This window comes from Lytechinus pictus, chromosome 3 (genome assembly GCF_037042905.1).
Source record: "Lytechinus pictus isolate F3 Inbred chromosome 3, Lp3.0, whole genome shotgun sequence".
Classification (NCBI taxonomy): Eukaryota; Metazoa; Echinodermata; class Echinoidea; order Temnopleuroida; family Toxopneustidae; genus Lytechinus; species Lytechinus pictus.
The window spans coordinates 39,490,403-39,512,962 of NC_087247.1; positions in this window are offsets into that span (position 1 = coordinate 39,490,403).

Consider the following 22,560-nt stretch of genomic DNA (forward strand, 5'->3'; position numbering starts at 1 on the left):
TACAACCCCCATTATAATGATCCTAATGGCCTCCCTGGGCTTGAAGTTTCCTTGAGTAAACTTCCTCCTGATGCTTACAAGGTACTTGCTGGTGATTTTAACATGCCGGACATTGATTGGGACTCTGATTCAGTCAAGCCTTGCCCTGCAAGAGTCTACAAAAGTAGTACCCAACCATGCACCCTTCTTCTTGATATTGCTAGCCACCATAATCTCCAACAGGTAGTGAACTTCCCAACGAGACAACAGAATATGCTAGATCTCTTATTTACTACTAATCCTACATTGATTGACTCTGTTAAGCCGATTCCAGGGATCAGCGATCATGATTCTGTTGTTCAGATTGACTTCACTGGTACTGTCAAACATAAAAAAAGTAAAGCTCACAGAGTCTACAATTATAAGAAGGCAAACTTTGATAAGATCAGAACTGAGCTTTGGTCCTTTTCTGAAGAATTCTTCATCAACAGTCCTGGTACCAAGTCTGTCAATTTGAACTGGGAATCATTGAAATGTAAATTGACATACCTAAAAGAGAAGTATATCCCTAGTAAGATGAGCAGTACTAGATTCAACCTGCCTTACATCACTAGGGAAATTAAGAGCAAGATCAGACAGAAGCATCGTGTATATAACCGTGCTCTCAAAAGTCAATCTCAGGAAGATTGGAGCCTCTTCAGGAAGTTGAGATCCCAGGTTCAGAAGTCCCTTCGCTTCGCGAGATGGGAGTACCTTAATGACGTCATTGGTCCAAGCCTAAGAGAAAAACCAAAAGCCTTTTATCAATATGTTAAAAGACTTAGGCAAGACTCCACAGGTATTCAGCAACTCCTTTCTGAAGGATGCCTGAAATCTTGCAGCCAAGAAAAGGCAGACATCCTTAGTCGTCAGTTTGAATCGGTTTTCACTACAGAACCGGACAATGTCCTTCTGCCTAACATCCTTCCTTCTCGATATCCATCAATGGAAGACATTTCAGTCCATGTCAATGGTGTTGAGAAGCTTCTGAGGGGACTAGACGCATCCAAAGCCACTGGTCCGGATAACATCCCAGCCATCCTTTTGAAAGAGACGGCCTCAGAAGTAAGTCCTATTCTCACCTTCATCTTCAACCAATCATTGAAATCTGGAGTTCTTCCAAAGGATTGGAAAAAAGCGCATATAGCTCCGGTCTTCAAGAAAGGCGACAAGACGTTAGCTGAAAATTACCGTCCTATCTCTTTAACCAGTATAATCTCCAAGACACTGGAGCACATAGTTGTGTCGTCAGTGATGAAATAAGTTCATAAACTCAAAATCTTGTCCCGATGCTGCTATTATGCGGATAATAGCAGCATCAGAATAATGCGGATAACTCTTGTCCTCCTCTGATTTTACGACCAAATTATGCTGCTATTAGCCGCATAATTGGGTTTTATTGGGTTTATGAAAGGGGTATATGTTCATCAAATGTAAACGATTACATACTGCAACATCTTTTAACAAACATATTTAGCAAAAATACCTCCTCACCTTTCATGTTATTAGCATTATTTTAGGTTTGGATGAAATTTCATCAATTTTGGGGCTTTTTGGACATCGTTCTGAGCAGTCAACAACTTTCGCCTCTCTGCCATTTTGATATCGTGCTGCACATCTTTAAACGTAGAGGGCCAGCAACACACGGCCTTGTGCTGCCTTCTACGTTAGTTCGTACTTGTTTTTGGTTGCTAAAATTGAGCTTGCGCTTGTGAATGTGTTCTATACGATTGAATGGAGTTGAGTGCAGTCACGATGTTTGGATTGACATGATTATTAAGTATTCGTATTTTGTTCAGATTTTGGAGGAATTTCTATCCATTTTCCGTAATCGCGCAAAAATCACTGTCATGTCCTTACATAATAGCGGGTATTATCGACGAGAGAAAGGTTATCGATATTGCTAAGTGGCAAAAAACATGGGATTATCCCGTCTTACAAAGATTTGGGATTTATCTGATCAATCGCGACAATGGAAAGCCAGCAAACATCAACATCTAAAATTACATGTTTGTTCACAATATTTTCTAGAAATGATGTATATTCATACATTCACTGTTTTCTTGACAATTCAGTATGCTTCTCTTTGTTTTCATAGGACATTGAGCAAATTTCTTAAAGAAAAATTATGACATTGATGGATTTCAATATACTTGAGATTGATCAAATCAATCGTAACTCTGAAAGACGAGGCCCTGGTCGATTCTATACAAGAGCCCTATGGTAATTGGTTGCTATCATGCGAATCAAAAAGAACTTCAGCAACACCGTCCTAAAACCGTTTGCAAAGGTTTACAACTGTTTTTCAAACGTACAGTAGCAACTGTTTGTGGAAAAAAAACTTCGCAAAGAAAGGAGCATGTTCAAAATTTCTTTGCTTTATGAAGAAAAACTATTTGAACGATGAAAAATGTTTACAAACTTTTTTGCAACCTTTTTTTGCAACATTTTGCAATCTTTTATTAACCATAGCAAAATCTCAAATTCACTATGTTCACAAGCATTTGCCGCACAGTGAGATACCCTTTTACTTTAGCACACATGCATGCAAAACCCAAGTTTTTCAAATTTCTTAAATACAAATACTGTGCTTTTCAGTGAATAAATATCAAAAAGCAGTGAATAAGTTTTATTGGCAGATTTTTCATCAAAGCATGTGTTTGTTTTAAGTGATTTCATTATTTATTTTCACTATTTCAGTCACAAATAACACAAAATTGGATTTGTACGTGAAATCACATTTTTGTGCAATTTTGGGTCCAGCATGCACTTACAAAATATACGTAACTTTGTAACCGCGTACCTCCGCGTCGTGGATTTGGCGTTAAAAGTTTCACAAGACTTGAAGGTAAAAAGTATGACTAGGGGTCTGACTGGAGTAACCAATTGCAGAAATTATAAATCAAAAGCTTCATAAACCAGTTGTAGCTAACTAGCTACATTGTATTACCATAAACTGTTTTCTATTCAATTTTTTTCTTCATTATATCAGGTTATAATTTTTATACAGGTATGCACTATCAGATAATTTCCATATCAAAGGTGTCTTTGTTTATATGGCTGTGAAACAGTTGATTGTTCACTTTCTTTCCCATGATGAATACATGCCACTGTTGTTTATTTTTAGCTACTGGTAAGTTGTCAATGTACATGTCACCCTTGCACATGTATGATTTGCTCATGAATACACCCACACACACACATCAATCCAGTGCCCATACAAAAAGCAGGGCCAAGGCAATGTGTATCCTAATACCCCATTCACATAATGTGATCACTGGCCTTCATTCATGGACCCATGAGTCATGGCTTCAGCATATTGGATTGTGTGTGTAAGAAAGATTCTGTGTGTGCACTCTGTGTCATTGTAGCATGCTGCTTAGACATGTGCATATTGAACACTGCACATCAACATATTTTTACTACAATGTTTTGGTTTTGCAAGGGCTTTGAATGATTTTTAGTTGATAGTACACTGTGAAATTGATCATATTACAGGGAATAATTCTACTGCTCAAATTTAATTAGCATTTTTGGTTGTAAGAGCAAAGTTTTCAACTATGCTCTAGACTGTATAATCATAGTCCTATGTAAAAAAAAAAAAAAAGGCTAAACAAAATTTCTTTTGATGTAGCAACCATTAAAAATATGAAGGGGATGGTGATGTGATACAGTGAAAATGATTACCTGTATTATGTAATAATGTAATTGAGGACCCAGCTCAAATATTCCGGTGTCAAAGGAATTAGGTTTAGGCATTGCTATTTGCTGTTGTTAGATATTTGAGACAGTTCCTTAGCACATATCTTGAGCATAAACAACGTCTTATATAGGCTATAGCCAATGCACATGGCCAGGAGTAAAAAATGCAGCAGCTCCGCAAAATTAAAATTTTGAAAGTAGCATAGCCACTTTAAGGACGCGAGTACTGTTTTCTTCGCCGGGGAAGAGGGGAATGCAATCCGGAGAAGTTCACCTGGGAAAAATGAAGAGGCCAGTTATACTCCTTTCACACCGGCAAACTTCTCCGGCACGCATTCCTCACTTACCCGGGGAAGAAAAAAATGTACCCTTTCGCACTGACATCTCTTCCCCGGCGAAAGTTGACGGGTGATTTGCTCGGGCGGAATTGCAGACCCGGTGTCAATGAGAGTGCGCGCTTTTTTAATTTTAATTGTACTCTTTCCTTATTAATTGCAGACACCTTATTAATTTTATCAGTGTAGTTTTTTAGAAGACGGCTAGAAAAATTCTAGAAATATTAGAAGCAAAACAAAAAAGAATCAATGTATTTTGATATTTTAAGCACATTTTCAGCGTGTAAAATAACGCTTTTATAATAAATATTGTTAGTGAAAAAAAAAACTATGTTCATGGGTATTTAACTCTATGGAATGATCGAATCGCTCATAAAGCGTGGCCTTCTATATTTAGCCACAAAAATAATAGCTAGCTAGCAATCTCAGTTCAGGAGATTTTGGGGAGGAAAAAAATTACCTCTGACGTCAGTTCTCCGGTTAGCTTTCATACTGGCTGTTTCACCAGCGAACTTCGCTGGGGAAACAGTTTCACCGATTCTCCTGTGTACCTTTCATACTGGACACTTTCCCCTTCGCTGGCGAACTTCGCCAGCGAAGTTCACAGGGGAAAAGCGCAGTATGAAAGGGGTATTAGAAAGGGTATCTGGAGTCGAGACTGGACAAAGGCTTACCGTAAGTAACGGACTATAAACCGCACCCGTGGATTAACCGCACCCCCAACTTTGGACTAAAAAAAAAAAAAAAAAAAAAATCCTCACATTATATTTGAGGTACGAAGAAACAACAAGTGGAACGCCTCTGGCAGTCTCGCCTGCATTACGCAATTTAATATAGCAGCTGTGCTAACTTTGAAAACTACTATAAAATAATCATTCACAAAAACATCATTCATATAATGACATAATACCACGTTCATTGACCATAAATGACATTTGAACGGAGACTTAAGACTGTCAACTACACCCATGTCCACATTTCATTCACTCTATCCATAAACTTTCAAAGTTATGATGGCACCACTTCAACAATTACCCCAACATGACCTAAGTTTATTGACCTTAACTGACCTTTGACTTGGTTTTGTGACCTGAAACTCACAGGGGATGTTCAGTGATGCTTGATTACTCTTATATCCCAAGTTTTATGAACTAGATCCATAAACTTTCAGAGTTATGATGGTAATTCAACAAATACCCCCAACTTGACCAAAGTTCATTGACCCTAAATGACCTTTGACCTTGGTCACGTGACCTGAAACTCGAGCAGGATGTTCACTAATACTTGATTAATCTTATGCCCAAGTTTCATGAACTAGGTCCATATACTTTCTAAGTTATGATGTCATTTCAAAAACTTAACCTTCGGTTAAGATTTTGAAAATAATTTTCCCAACATGGTCTAAGTTCATTGACCCTAAATGACCTTTGACCTTGGTCATGTGACCTAAAACTCAGGCAGGATGTTCAGTAATACTTGATTAACCTTATGTCCAAGTTTCATGAACTAGGTCTATATACTTTCTAAGTTATGATGTCATTTCAAAAACTTAACCTTAGGTTAAGATTTGATGTTGACGCCGCCGCCGCCGTCGGAAAGCCGCCGTCGGAAAAGCGGCGCCTATAGTCTCGCTCTGCTATGCAGGCGAGACAAAAACTAAGTTAAAGATTTCAAAGTATCCAAAGAGATTACCGGTATGCGGAAATCTGCTGTTCTTGATCAATTCATCTACAAATGTTTGCAAGAAAGAAAGGTCCCGACAATAGTGGCCACTTACACACTCACTCACCTCACAGTCACAGTGTACACACACACAGCACTGCCGTTCTTGTACATTGCAAACTACGATACGGTACCAGTACATCCTATCAAATAATGATCTGTGTCTTTCCCGTCGTAGGAGGAAGAAACATTCACATTTCTTGCATCACAAACTCACAATCACTTTCAGAATGTGTCTAGCATTCAATGTCTTAGCATGAATTTTGGATACGGGATTACAGGAAGGTTCAAGAAACAAAGAAATTGGCATTTTTTACAGTTGTTTTGACGGCTTTGTGCCGTCTCTCTCGTCGCGTGGTGTACATGGTATCTTATGAAAAGCAAACGGGAAAGAAAAAATAAGCTGGCGCGAAACGGGACTTTGGAGGGGATCGAGGGTTAAAATGAATAGCGCCAGCTTAAGTCGCACTATAACCACAATACAACGCAAGCTAGCTCAGCGCAGCTAACTCAACTCTCGCGCTCGCTCAGATGTGACACAAATCAAAATATTACCGAGTATGCTTGGCTTCTCTTTGAACTTAGCCAGGGAACTTCGCTGCTTTGAACCGAGAATAAAAGTCGAAATTAGTGTCATGAAGGTGGGTGCGTTTGTTATGGACAATATTTGATAAAATCGTAATAATCGCTTCTCATTACCCGCGGCTCATACCCCTCTAAACGACATTGCCCTGGGCCGCGACGCCCGGCCACTCGATGTGTTGTGAACTGGCAGACATCTTACATGTTCGGGAAGGGTTACGACAGGCTGGCTCAGACCCGTCACCGTGAATAAACCGCACCCCCGACTTTTGCTTCTATCTCGCCGAGAAAAAGGTGCGGTTAATAGACCGTTAATTACGGTATACTGCTATCTTCATTCAAAGTACATAGAATTTTTCTTTTTTTTCAATTTGTTGTCGCTTGAAAATGATTTCCAAAGTCATGCTATCATCAGCAATAATAATCTACAAGTACATTTTTGAAAGTATTGTATTTATTGGTGCCCAAGATATTTTATCAAATAATCAAAAGAATTATGCATTTACATGTATAATGAATTAAGACATAGTTATAAAACTACTGACAAGCTGAATTAAGGTTGTGAATTTTATTAGCGCCACCATCGGAGACCCTGGAGGAGGGATGCTAAACTGATGACCAGGCTCAGGTAAGCAATTTTTTTATCATTTTCTATTTTTTTAATATTAAAAAATAAGTTAATGTAACAATATACCAGGAAGAGTCACGGTGAGTACAGTCCGACCTCTCTTATCTGGACATGTTAGGACCAGCAGATAAGGGATTTATCCGGAACTGGGTGACCCAATATTCAATACACGCAGCTGCCCCCCCCCCCCAATGGTACTGTATAAGCTGATATTTTCGCGTACATAATTTTTTGCGAATTTTTTGATAATTGTTATAATTTATTTTCCATATAGATCTATACATAGAAATCATACATAGAATAGGGCCTAACTCCTTTTTCCCCATGGTCTTAAACTTTGATGAGACCAACATCACAATAACTCTTGAGTCATAAAATGACTTTTACTGATAATATTTGAAAATGATTTACGCATCGATCCAGTTAATTGATGATTTAGATTTCCAATGCTGGCAATCATCCATATTGATTACTTTCTTACTTGCGATCAATGTTTGTTGACAGCAAAATGTGCATATATCAATGCGCGCATGCAGTCGTACAATTTTGCAATGTACAGGAGGCGTAATGGGAGAAGGTTTAGGATGTTTACAGTGTATTATTGCCTTGAAAACATCTCAAAATTTCGGAGAGTAAACAAATCACAATGCGCAACATAGAACAATTTTACTTTGATTTTCTGGAAAGTCTATACTGATTCACCCTGGCTGAAATACTATGCTAATCGGCAAACTGGCTGAAATATTCTGTTTATATATCGCCAGTGTTTGTGATCCTATGTAATGATTGGACCAATATTATGTGAACAAATCAAGGATAGAATAATAAGGAGAGGAAGAGGGAGGAGAGGAGAAGAAAATGGGCAGGAGGAGGATATTATAATTTGTATTATACTATAAAGAATATTATTAAAACTGAGTGTATAAAACCAATTGATAACAATATCATGAAAGAGATAAATGCAAACTTAATAAACTTATAATACTTATGAAAACAGTTGCAAAAGTATGAGTACTAAAACCAAACATAATTATGAAACAATAATATTGCAAAACTGACAACTACTTGGAATAAGATATTACAAATTGTCGGCTGTTGAGTGATCATCCTAATTTAATCTCAAGTATGATACCTGTCTTGTGTTAAATATCTGTATCTGTGTTGCTTGAATATCAACTTTATGGCAAATATTTCTAAATACTGGTACCGGCCTATACATAATTATAAACAAATATACATGCATTTTGCATATTCAGTTTTTTTGTCATCTTAAAAGTATATAAACTGAATTTGATTTTCTAAATAAATTCTTTTAAAGGAGAATGAAACCTTTGGAACAAGATAGCTTGTGTGAAAACAGAAAAATCAAAGAAACAGATCAACAAAAGTTTGAGAAAAATTGACAAATAATGAGAAAGTTATGAGCACTTGAATATTGCGATCACTAATGCTATAGAGATCCTCAAATTGGCAATGCGACAAAGATGTGTGATGTCACTTGTGAACAACTCTCCCCATTTCACTTAAACTGCCTCTTTTATCACATCTATCAGTAGATCATGTGGAGCGTTGTGGCCCAGTGGATTAGTCTTCGGACTTTGAAACAGAGGGTCGTGGGTTCGAATCCCAGCCATGGCGTAATTTCCTTCGGCAAGAAACTGATCCACAATGTGCTGCACTCAACCCAGGTGAGGTAAATGGGTACCGGTAGGAAGTAATTCCTTAAAAAGCTGTGTGCGCTATGAACGCCTAGCTTAGCCGGGTAATATAGGAGCGCCTTGAGCACCTAACAAGGTGGATATGTGCGCAATATAAATACCCTATATTATTATTATTATTATTCCTTCTATAGGAGGGCATGTAATACAGATTTTAAAAAAATACATCATGGATAAAGAGTTTGTATCACCATGAGAAAAAGCAAAAAGAGACATTTTAGCGGTATTTTTTAGTCCATCAAAGGGAAAGTTGTTCATGATAAAATGGTTGCGCTGCGCCCTGATTAACTGGAAAATTATCCTGTCTAAGTTCTTTCAGTGATTTGGGTAAGATATTTTCATAAAATATAATGCGGTAGGTAGGTAGACTATATTGGAAAATGTATGTAATCAAAGTGAGTTTGCGTAGGAATTTTGAGTTTAGATTGAAATCTCATTAACCCCACGTACTACATGTACAGATTGAAATCTCATTAACCCCACGTACTACATGTACTTACTAGATTGGAAAAATTTTGAAAAAAAAAACCTTAGTAAGTGTGCGTCCTGATAATAGAAAGAGAGGTAGGACTGTAGCTATAGAAAGTTAAACCAAGTTTCGGCAAACATTGCTTCATAACAGAAGTGGGTGATTCCATACGTGTCGTACGGGACATTTAGAGAACAATTGACAGTTTTTTGACCAAAAAAAATAAAAATATTCCAGTAACTAAAGGTGATCATCAAGTACTACCAGAGTGTTAGAAAAACCAAGACTTAACATGACTTGAATTCACATCCTATATAATACAGATTTAAAATAGTAATGTGTCATACGGACGCAGAAAAAGTGGCTTTTTTAGAAACCTCAAGTTTGTACTCTAAAGTCTGTGAGTTGGACAGATAATTTTCATAGAAACTGAACTCAAATTGATATTCAATTACCCAAGAACAAACACATCTATGAAAGAAAGCAAAATAAACATTCATGAATAAATAAAGTAAATTAAGATTTTCGAGAACATTGTGGCATACGGGACACTCAAAATGTGTTGTACGGGACATCTCTAAATTGAAGCCAAACTTTCTTACTTTATGTCTCTTTGACTTCTTCAATCACTTTATTTGGCTGATGATAATGATAATCCTATCAAACTAAAGACATTCATTATGTTAGAAACCGCTATTGGCTGAATATTTCTGTCAATATATCATAAACAAAATAATGTGTCGTACGGGACACTTGTGTGTCGTACAGGACACTTCTGTGTCGTACGGGACACTTCTGTGTCGTACGGGACACTTGTGTGTCGTACGGGACACTTGTGTGTCGTACGGGACACTTGTGTGTTGTACAGGCACTTGCGTGTTGTACTGGGCAGCCTGAATAAAACAATGAACTTTTTATCAATCAGAAAGGGAGCATTGCCCCTAAATTCTTCCTTTTTAATAAAAAGTCTTTTAATAAGTAGTCATTCAGGACAATATAATTAAGAAACCTCAATATATACAATCGGGAACAATATGCTATCATTTTTTTTTCATGATGGGAAATGTACAAGGGTTCACAGCATGTTTAAGAGCTGAAAAACTTGAGGTTTTGTGTGAAGTTATATTTTAGTAAATTAATTGATGATTTCCAATACACTATTGAAACAATGAATGAATGAAACTGTTTGTGTAAATTATGGGGCTAAAATGTTATAATTTTTCGTATAAAATGTATATATACATATATGTCACAACTGTCACTTGTAATTCCACAAAATATTTTTTTTCTAAGAAATGCGGTTCTACTTTTTCAAACCTTTCTGCATTTCACGAAACCATATGGTTTGTCTTAATTTCCAGATTTTTTTTACAACTTGAAAAAAGTAAGGAGTTTCAATACTGTACATAAAAACAATTAGTGATCATCAAGGGAAGTCCAAATAGATGATTGATATGTAATTTTTTTTTACATCCTATAATAATTCCACATTAGCATGCAAGAGGAAGTCATCTTCCAGGCTAGGGTGAATCAATTATAAAGGTTTTCTTTGCATGCCCAATGACAAAGAAATTAACCTGCTCTGACCAGTGAAAATCATCAGTTTAGCTGACGGGATTCACAAAAGAATACGCCTACATGAAATTAATTAAAATGGTTAGAATCACCTATTTCATGTTCTATGGAGATAAAAAGGTACTTTTTCAGTTCACTATATGTCAAATCAATTACTTGAATTAAAATAGGCCTACTATTTATAGTTTCTGAATCCAAATCCTGCAATTAAATGCATTATATTGTGTGTCGTAAGGGACATGTCCCGTACGACACACACTGTGTCGTACGGGACAACTTTTAATAGGATAATTATTGAAAAATGAAGGGCAGTAATTAGATCCTTATGGGATAAATCGATCACCCATGGGTCAAAGAAAGAGAAACTGATATTGTGAAATTGCATCATCAAAAATAAAATTGTAGGAAAAACTTTTGCAATTTCATGTGTCGTACGGGACATTTCCAAAAATAGGTTCGGAAAAATCAGGGCTGCCCCTATTATGGATCATGAAAATGTTGTAGATATGATTTGGAACCATCAATGATACATTATTCCATTGACCTGCAATATTTTCAATCTTCTCGTGCTTTGCCAATAATTGTTTCAGGCAGTGTTTGTACTTGACTATTTAATTCAGCAAAATTATTGAAAATTGAAAATTCCATTGTTCCCCCAAAAAAACTATATCTGACTTCACTTTTGGTTAAAACTCATAATTTTCATTAAATTTATGTATCATAGTAAAATATTACACTACTTATGACTTATTGAAAGCATGTTGAAATTTATGATATTTTTGAAGTTCTAGTGTGGAATCGCCCAAGTAATGTTTACCGAAACTTGACTGCTTTAAGATTTACACTAAAAACATGTTGGGTGTGCTAGGTAGATCTATAGCTAACCTCGCATTAGTGTGAGTAGGTAAAACAATTAGGTGCAAATTACATGCAAAGTCACGATTTAATTTTATGACACTTTTTCAGCCATAGAATTTTGAGATCAAGATACCAGAGGCTGAGTTACCTAAAGGTTACTTCATAATTCCGCCAAGTAATTTTCACTTGTCTAGTGTCTAGCTATAGTATTCCGTTTGGTATTTAGATCCTATGTTAGATGTTTCGGAGGAGTTTTTCAATATTTTCTGGGGTTTTTTTTGTCCTCCTTCTACACAGACGGATAACGGTAATTGGGCTCGTAATGGTGGAGCTAACAACCACCGCTTAACTACAGCATCTATGGAGAATTCTCCACTCCTAAATTTTGCTTTTTTTGACTGGGGAAAAAGGAAGAAATAATAAAGATAATTTTATATCAAATACAATCAGCTTACCACCTTTCTGAAAAATATGCTGGAAAATAGCAAATTTTTATGACAGAACAGATCAGAATCAGCCAGGTTCTTCTTCGATCACCGTAAGCTACAGCTGGCACGTTCATACGCTGTAGCTGCACTGACAGCAATCGAGCTATCGAAGAGGAACCTGATCTGTTTGTCATCAAAACTCACTAATTTCCGGCATTTTATTCGGAAAGGTAGTAAGCTGAATATATTTAATGTAAATTTTTCTTTATTATTTCTCCCCTTTTTAGGTTCTAATCGAGGAGGGTGCGCCAGCGCACCCTTTCTCCATAGATGCAGTTGTTTGCTCCACCGTTACGAGCCTAATGGCTGTCATTGGTCTATTGACGGAGGGGTGCAGCGGAGCCAGACAAAGTCTCAGCGGAGCATAACCCTGACAGAAATAGACCTAATTATCGGTCTAATCCTATGTCTAAGAACACTCACACTAGTGCGAGGTTACTCACCTCGCACCAAGAACCGCGTTTGGCAGTGGATTTCTAATTGGTCGCATTTCATAAGTTGGGTATGCAAAAAGGGTGGTGGATGAACAATTTTCCACACGGTGCCATGGATAAATTGTTGTTACATCACATAATCTTGACCAAATTTATTGATTAAGATCTCATTTTGAAGCTAGAACTATAGGCTAAATATATTACTATAAATAAGATCAATATAATATCAGGAACAAAAACTAGATCTATAGCACATTAAGTTTGAAGTAACAGAGGTGGCGGAGCCGGTGGATGCGGTGAATGATAGAATATTAATTAAACTTAATTAACAACTTAATTTAGGGTGGCCTTGGGCGAGCGGGAATGTGAAGCATGAGATAAAAATGTAAAGCACGAGATGAATAAAGGGGTCAATGTAGAAGTGGTGAGATCAAAGGAAAGGTAACATCAAAGGAAATATAATCATTCAATACATTGTGTTCAAAATAAACTCCTACATTAATATAATAGGTAATATGACTGTCAGCCTCATATTTCAAGGACCGGCTAGGCAGTTTAATAAAAGCAGGGAACAACTTAATGTTATAAGGATTTGACAATTTTGAAAATATGCAGGAAAATGTCAGCTCTGATCTGCAACCTATTCAATTAGTAAACTGGAGAAATTTGGTTAAAGGACAAGTCCACACCAACAAAACGTTGATTTGAATAAAAAGAGAAAAATCCAACGAGCATAACACAAAAAATTTCATCAAAATCGGATATAAAATAAGAAAGTTATGACATTTTAAAGTTTTGTTTAATTTCACAAAACAGTTACAGGCACATCCTGGTCGGTATGCAAATGAGGAAACTGATGACATCATCCACTCACTATTTCTGTTGTATTTAATTGTATGAAATATTCTAATTTTCTCTTCATTGTCAAGTAAAAAAACAATCAATTTCTCCCTGAGCAAGTGGAATTAGCATTGTTTAATACTATATGGTTCAGTCAAGTTGGTTCTTATTTTCAAATCTGTAAAAAATGAAATATTGTATAAATCAAACAACAAAAGAAATAGTGAGGGACATCGACTGTTTCATTTGCATATCACTGTTTTGTGAAAAATAAACGAAACTTTAAATGTCATAACTTTCTTATTTTACATCCGATTTTGATGAAGTTTTCAGCATTATGCTAGTGTGATTTTTCTCGATTTATTCCAATCAACATTTTTCTGGGGTGGACTTGACCTTAAATTATCTAATTTGTAATATTAATTTTTAGTACAAATGATGTGTATCGTTGCAACAAACATTTCTACCCATGATGTACCGGTAGTCATTTTGGATGCGTCTGTAACATTGGCGAAGAACAATGAGAAACATCAAGCAAGTTTCCCCCGTCTTTTCATAGTGTTTTTCTCGTTTTTTTTAATGAATTCTTGTTTAAAATTGAGATCGATAGCGTAGAAATGTCGGAAATGAAGTTGTATCCCATTTAGGCCTACATGATTTAGGGCTAGATCTTTTGTTTTAGAAGGAAAGCAGAAATCTCGGGGGCGAAAGTTTCAGGTTTTTTGGCGGTACACGGACATAAATGGGACGGAATCCCTGGCTATCTTCGAGATATATCCCTCTTTTCCCTCCTTGGGACTAACCCCAAATTGTCACCCCAAATGCAATAATAGCATCTTCTTTGGCTCGCTTCATCAGAAGCACCAATGCCAACTTCTAGCACCAGTATCTAAGCAAATAGTACCTAGCACTTTAGCAGCTCATCAACCTTGTGACAAACACACTGAGAGTATGATGGTGGGCCCCAAGTCTGCACACCTAACAATTTGAGTTAAGATTTAACATGAATTTCTTCTTATTTCACAAAATCTTTCAATTTATAATGTTCCTTACATTATTCAGTTATTAAGAGTAAGTGTACCAAATTTTCTCATTAAAAAATGAAAGAAAATATAGGATTTTCTTGAAAAAACCTCGGGCAGTCATTTTCAGATTGAAAAAAAAATGATACCCCATGTCTGCGCACGCATTCACTTTGCACACGATTCGGGAATTTTGATGAGAAAGGCTGCATTTTGAGGCCGTCACATGAAATGCCCTAAATTCATTATTTTTCCACCATTTTTAGTCGGATTTTTTTATGAATACCTGTCTATGTAATGTATTGCATGTTTAAAGTTTGTGCTCGTTGCATATCTTCTTTTATTAGAATCGCACAGATATGCGTGTGCGCAGACTTGGGGGAACTTGCCATATACCGAGGAGATCATTTGGGTGTGGAAACGACCCACAACGAACAACAACATCCCTGGCTCCAGCTCCATGGAGAGTAAGCATACGTTAGTAAATGATTTTTCCTCACTAGGAGCCTCCTGGCTATTCATACGCAAATCATCTTAGGCGTAACTTTTTTAATGAAGCCTTTCATGCCTTTTTTGTTTGAAAATGAAGGTTCATAAAAATTAAAATCAAGAGAAACAAACAGACACAGATGTCACCCTCTGCTCTAAATATGGATTTCCTAGGGAAATCCATCCTTGTTCAGTTGTTGACAAGTCTCACTTCAACTTCAAGTTATGCATACATGGCAACCATTTAAAGGCTCCGTGATGAAAAAGTATATGTAAAAATATTTTTAAATATCATCACGGAGTCCTCAAGGCTAGGCCTGGCAGACCATAATACGCACACCATTGTGATTAACGAAAACTCGGCCTTGGCTTGGATGATGCAGCATGTACCGTATAGCCATAGCGCGACTAAACCAAGGCAATAGCCAATACAATAGGCAATAATAAACCTGTCCACAAACGGCACAAGCGATGCGCACAGTGCAGCCAATGCTAACCAAAACAACGGCAAAATCTCACCTCCTAAAATAACACTGCACAGGAATATTATCCACGCTTGTCGACGACAACGTTGCATCGCCATAAAGGCTGTTTTCCCGATTTAAAAACGTAATTTTTCCATGCTCTTGTGGTGTCCACTACGGCAATGGTTTCATCGTAGTACAAATTGGATTGTCCGAAGTTATGACGAACTACAAATTCAGAGGCCGAGGAGGGATACAAAGACCTTCGGCCAGTGGTGTGGCGAACACTTGACCTCGACATTGCCGAATGGTAACTCAGCGCGCGAGGAGGAGCATCGAACTATTTGACGAATGGGCTCTTCCGCTTCATAACGTCACCCCTCCGGTCAAACGTTGCTGACCATTTACAAAAGTGTTTCTTCGGAAATTGGGAAGTCATCAAAGCTGCATGAATATTATGTTCATTGCTCATATTTGGGAGTCCATGAACCAGTTTCCATCTTCAACACGGCACATTCTCACATTTAACATGAATCATTCGAGGGAAAAAGAGGAAATTATGCGGCAGTGATGGCGCTATACAGGAATTAAACAACATACGAAAGAGTGATGCCGATATGCATCGAGATGGGCATCACTCTTTCGTATGTTGTTTAATTCTTGTATAGAAATCATGGACCTATTTACGGGCCTATTTAGGTCCGTGATTTCTATCAAAATAGTATATAATTGTTTGGAACTGTTTTCAAATCATTATTGATGACATATCTGCGTAGGAAAGCATTTGAAGCATCATTTTAAGTGAGTATCATATTTAAGCAATAAAAAGTACCAAAGCAGCTTCTTCTTGTTTTTTTTTTTCCTCCTCCTCTTCTTCTTCCTCTTGGCGTCTGTCTTTACTCTAGACTTGTTATTGGTTAAAGTGTCAAATATGAGTAGGTGCCTGCAAACTAAGAGAGTGCACCATGGTTACACGCTCAAGCGCAGTATGTGTGGCGGAACCGGAGGGCAAATGCCCCCCCCCCCCCGCCAAAAAAGTATCCTTAGGGGAAAAAATCCCTTTTTTCAAAATGAAATGTGCCCTTTATCGAAATGAAATACCCTTTTTTTAAGTCAAACATAATACATCATTTTTTTTTTGCTCGCGCTTGCATCAATTATTGTTTAGTATTGTTTGCCGACGACACCAATATATTTCATTCTCATATTAAAGACCTTAATTCATTAAACAATCTCATAAATCGTGAAATTGATAAAGTATCAAACTGGTTCAAAGCCAATAAACTTTTCCTTAATACAAAAAAAGACACATTTGATGTATTTCAGACACCATACCATAACATTAACACACCGATTAGAACTTTGCTTCTTGTGGATATTTATTTTCATTACTTTATTATGACTATTGTTTCATTGTTTTGTAAAACTTAAATGTATCACCTATGTAGATTTTATGTTGCATATTTATATTGAATGCAGAAACAAAATCAAATAAAATAAATCAAATAAGGTATTCGTCCTACTCATATTTACAAAAATGCATAGAATGTCCAGTTTTCAGGTTGGAATATTGGCTCGTGTTTCGCGCTCGCATCAGTTATTGTTTATTAAGGTACTCATTCTGTTCTTGGTTAGACAGTGCTTAGAATATCCAGTTTTCAGGTGAGAAAATCACAATTTTCTGGCTCGCGCTTCGCCCTCGTATCTAAACTCCTCACAAAAGTTTGGAAATCTGACTTTGATCGACAATCCCTCCTCGGTTTTAGTAAATATCAATGAGTAGATCATTCAATAATCTTTAAAATGATACCCTACATGATATGATTTTGGTTCACGTGGAGGTGCAGTGCCTTGAAATGTGGGGCAAGGTCAAAATTCAAAAGTTGCACAATGACACAATATTGAAAGTCACTGTTCTCTTTTCCGTGGTGATGAGTGAGTTTCTCAGCGGTTTCTTTTGACTTTGATCGATAATCCCTCCTCGGTTTTAGTAAATATCACTGTGTAATCAATATCAATGAATATATTAATTTAATTCTCCTTAAAATGATACCCTACATGATATGATTATGGTTCACATGGAGGTGCAGTGCCTTGAAATGTGGGGCAAGGTCAAAATTCAAAGGTTGCAAAATGACACAATATTGAAAGTCTCTGTTTTTTTTCCGTTGTGATGAGTGAGTTTCTCAGCGGTTTCTTTTGTTTTCATGCACCTTAACATCATCATTAACATGGAATCAAACACACCTCTGCACAAGCAAACACGTATACAAACAAATAAACATGCATGGGTATTAAACCACAACAAAACATAAAAAATGAAGAAGCAGGGGCTTGATTTGCATGGATTTTCATCTCTATTGACACAGACAAAAGAATCATGTTCTGTATTGACCCTTCATGACTATTTCTGCTCGTTTTGCAGCTTTTCAATTCAGACCTCATCCAACAATTTTGAATCCTGCTCTTTTCTTGAAGACATGATCATAACAAGCATGGTATCATTCTAAAGAGAATTAAATGATCTTTTGAATGATAATGATCTTTTGAATGATAATGATCTTTTGAATGATATCAATATGCATTGTGTAAAATTGGGAGTTGGGAGAAATTAATGGCCAAACTCAGATTTCCAAACTTTTTTTGAGGGGTTTATATAATTGTTTAGTAAGATACTCGACATCCTATTCATACAAAAATGCTTAGAATGTCCAGTTTTCAGGTTGGAATATCACATATTTTGGCTCGTGTTTTGCGCTCGCATTGCCTGTTAGGTGGTCTTCATATCTTGTTCAATATGGAGCTTAATTTAAGTTTGGAAGTCAATATATAAGACATATTTCACCTCGGAAATCGAACTTTCATTATTTTGTGTGATTTAAAAATTGATTTTTAAAAAGTGTCCTGCATGTAAAAATGCCAGTTTCATGGTCTAAATATTAACATTTTATGCTCGCGCTGCGCGCTCGCAAATTTTGATTTATCAGGTACCTATTGTGTATTACAGAGTGACATGAAAGATTCTTTTTTATTTTCCGAGTCTTCCCCTCATCTTATTTTATTCATTCGTCTTCCTCCTCTTCTTTTTTCTCCTCTCTTTTCCCTCCTTTTTTCTTTTTTTCCTTTCTTTCCCTTTTTTCCTTTTTTTTCTCCGCCAATGGGGGGGGGGGGGGCGGGCCCCCCTGGATCCGCACCATTTATTGTTTGTTAAGGTATAGTCATTCTGTTCCTGGTTAAATAAACTGCCTATAGGCCTATAGAATGTCCAGTTCTCTTGGTTGGAATATCACACATTTTCAGCTCACGCTTTGCGATCGCATTATTAGATTGGTGAGATATGTAGCCCGCATCCTATTCATGAGTCACTTCGTAGTCTATAAAAGGTTCATTTTGTGCATACTAGGCGGATCCAGGGGGGCCCGCATTTTGATTGGCGAGTTATGTATGTCTCAATGTTGATTATACAGCAAACTACTTAAAATCCCCTTTTCATGACAGTTTATCAAAAATTTTGGCTCGCAATTTGCGCTCGCATTAGTGGTTGAAAATATATTAACTGATGCATCCTATTTATGATTAAAAAGTGCTTGAAATGTTCATGTTTCAGGCCATATTATCATCAGATTTCGCGCCCTCATTAGGCATTAATGATTAAGATATTCATTTAATAATTAAAATTGTCCCTTTTGTTTCATCTCGCGCTTAGCAAGAGGAATAGGAAGATAGTCGTCATTTTCATATGATGACACAGTGGCGTACCTAGGATTTTCGACAGGGGGGGCAAAACCGTCCGCCAAAAAATTTGACAAGCAAAAACAAAAAAAAAAAAAAAAAAAAGGTCTTCGATCACAAATAAAGGATTTCGTACCAGAAAAAAATTGACAAGCAAAAAAAAAAAAAGGTCTTCGATCACAAATAAAGGATTTCGTACCAGAAAAAAATTGACAAGCAAAAAAAAAAATAAATAAAAAAATAAAAAAATAAAAAAAAAGGTCTTCGATCACACATAATAACTTTTGTACCAGAAAAAAATTGACAAGCAAAAAAAAAAAAAAAAAAAAAAAAAAAAAGGTCTTCAAGTTCGTCAGGGGGCATTGAAGGTCTTAAAGCTCGTCAGGGGGGGCAAAAAAGGTTTTTCAAGCCTGTCGGGGGGGCAAAGATACGTTTTTGCATGGGTTTTGACTCGTCAGGGGGGGCAGAGTGCCCCACCTGCCCCCCCCCCGTAGGTACGCTAGTGTGATGACATGTCCTAAGGATGTCCGGTCCTATGTCAAACCTCAAAGTAAGAAAAATATCAGCCCTTTGTAAAGTGCGATTCATATCCACCTCACAATTTTCATACAAAGTGCTTGAAATATAGAGCTGAAATTAACTTTTTTTTTCCAGATCGGAATATCAAATAGCTTAAGCTCGCGCTTCGCGCTCGCTTTGATTTTCATGATAAAAGATGTATTTAGAATGCCTAGATTCTAGGTCTAAATATGAAGCACGTGCGCGCATGTTTATTCAGATACTCAACTTGTTCTCTAATTAAATCATTATCCAGTTTCAGATCACGATATAAAAAATTTCTGCTCGCGCTTTGTGCTCGCATTATTGATGTAATTGGAAGATCCCCAATTACTAATCATTTTCATGATTTACAAAACATGAATAGAGTGTCTCGTTCAGTAGGTCTAAATCTCGAAATTTTCCGCTCGCGCTTCGCACTCGCATCAATTTTTTAGTTACGCCTATATAGCTATCCTGTTCATGATTACAAAAAATTATTAAAATTTTCCAATTTTATGTAGAAATGTCAAAAATTTTCAGCTCGCGCTTCGCGCCGGCATTATTTGATTGTTGAAATAGATATCCTCTTCATGGCTAAGTGCAAGCAGTCTTTAACAGGTATCTTTTCGATCACTTCAAAACGTATATAAAAATTGTCTGCTTGCGCTTTGCCCTCGCATTATCAATGGAAGGAAGATCCCCAATAACTCATCCTTTTCATGATTTACAAAACATGAATAGTGTCTCGTTCAGTAGGTCTAAATGTCGAAAAATTCCGCTCGCGCTCACATCAATTGTTTGGTTACCTATTCTGTTTAAGTTACAGAAGTGCTTAGAATTTCCATTCTTTGGGTAAAAAGTCAACATATTTCAGCTCGCGCTTGCATTATTTGATTTTTTAAATATCTTCATGGCTAACTGCATGCAGTCTTTAACAGGTATCTTTCCATCAGTTCATTTCTGCTCGCGCTTCGCGTTCGTAGTAATTATTTAGTTGCATACACATCTTTTTAAGGATAACAAACATTGTCCAGAATGTTCAAATTTTAGGAAAAAATACACAAGATTACCCCAAAAAAAATTAGCTCGCGCTTCGCGCTCGCATTAAATAAATAAGGATTATGATATGATATATTTATGTTGATTTATAAGAATACAGCTAGGTGACTATTAGGACTACCCCTTCAAAGAACCCCAAAAATCATCTTCGAGCAGCCGGTCGGGGAAAATATGGCTGAAAAAAAATTCCGGGCCCCCCTATTGGCGAAGGCTGGATCCGCCCCTGCTTTTGTGGTTAGTAAATTAAAAATTTCAGCTCGCGCTACGAGCTCGCGTTAATTATTTTGCTACATTCACATCCTTTTTTCATGATTACAAAACTGCTAAGAATGTTTACTTTTCATGTCTTATTACATGAAAATTCCAAAGTTTTGAGCTCGTGATTCGCGCGCGCAACACCTCGCAATTAAGGTCAACTTAATTATACTACAAAACACACAACTTCCAGGGGCGGATCCAGCTTTCGCCAATAGGGGGGGGGGGGCCGAAAAATATTTTCATCAACATTTTTCCCGATTGGCTGCTATAGTCCTAATCTGATTTTTTTGTTGGTTTTTCAGGGGGTAGTCCTAACAATAGACTGAAATTTTAAGTATGTTAGTTTTTATTGTTATAAACAAGATAAGGTATCTCACGTGGTCTTAATATATAATGCGAGCGCGATGTGCGAGCTAAAAAATTTTGATATTTTATGTCCTTAGAACTTAAGATTCTGAGCATTTTTTATAATCATGAACATAGATTATATCCAACTAAATAATGCGAGCGCGAAGCGCGAGCCGAAATTTTATTATAGTAACGTGAAAAGGGACTCAATTAGGACTGTTTTTAGTGATTAATGAAGAGGATACAAGTATCACCAATTAAATAATGAGAGTGCGAAGCGCGAGCTCAAAATTTTTGATATTCCGACCTGAAAACTGGACAGTCTATAAGCGCGTTTTTATTTAAATAAAGAACAAGCTGTGTGTCTCAAACTATTAAATGCGAGCGCGAAGCACGAGCTAAATTTTTTTGACATACTCACATGATAAAGGAGCATTTTGACAAATTTTGGAAAGAATCTCCAAAGAGGATAGGTATCTCACAAATTAAACAATGCGAGCGCGCAGCGCGAGCTGAAAATTTTGATATAACAATTTGTGTAAATCAAACAAATAATGAAAGCTTGATGTGCGAGCTAAAATATTGTGTGCAAATTGATTCCAGAACTGGATATATTAAGTGTCATTTAATCCTCTTGAATAGGATTCATTACACAGGCAATGCGAGCGCGAAGCGCGAGTGAAAATTTTTATATAAAGTCTATTTTCCAATTCTTCCCCTCACCTTTTTCTTGTTTCTTTTCGGGGTCGGGCCGGCCGTTACGAGGCTGTAAATGACACATCATGGGTATAATACCTCTTTCCTACTTTTCTTTCTGTTTTTCGTAGTTTCTATCAAGTTATAAAGAGTACAGCTGCAGGTTGTCAAAAAATAGGGGGGGCCGGGGCCGGCTCGGCCCCCTCCTGGATCCGCGCCTGACTTCTTCACACAAATGATAATTTCTTACTGATCAATGGCATGATCTGACCAATGCTGTCATGCCTTTTATATACCGCGCGCAACTAAACATTTAAGTGCGACTCTATAGGGGGTGTTGCAAGAAAATATTCGCGATCGATTGCAAATATTATGTTGCAATTTTACAACTGATAGATCAAATTTAGATGTAGCAAATCAGATTACACTCCTTGTTTCAAGAAGCAGACTGGGAATCAATCATAAATTTGCAATTAATTGCAAGACATTAATCTTTGTGAAACACCCCCTGGACAAGTTAGTCATATCTTTATCCACCAACCACGGAGTTAGTTCCAATCTTACTAAACCTGTTTCACGAAAG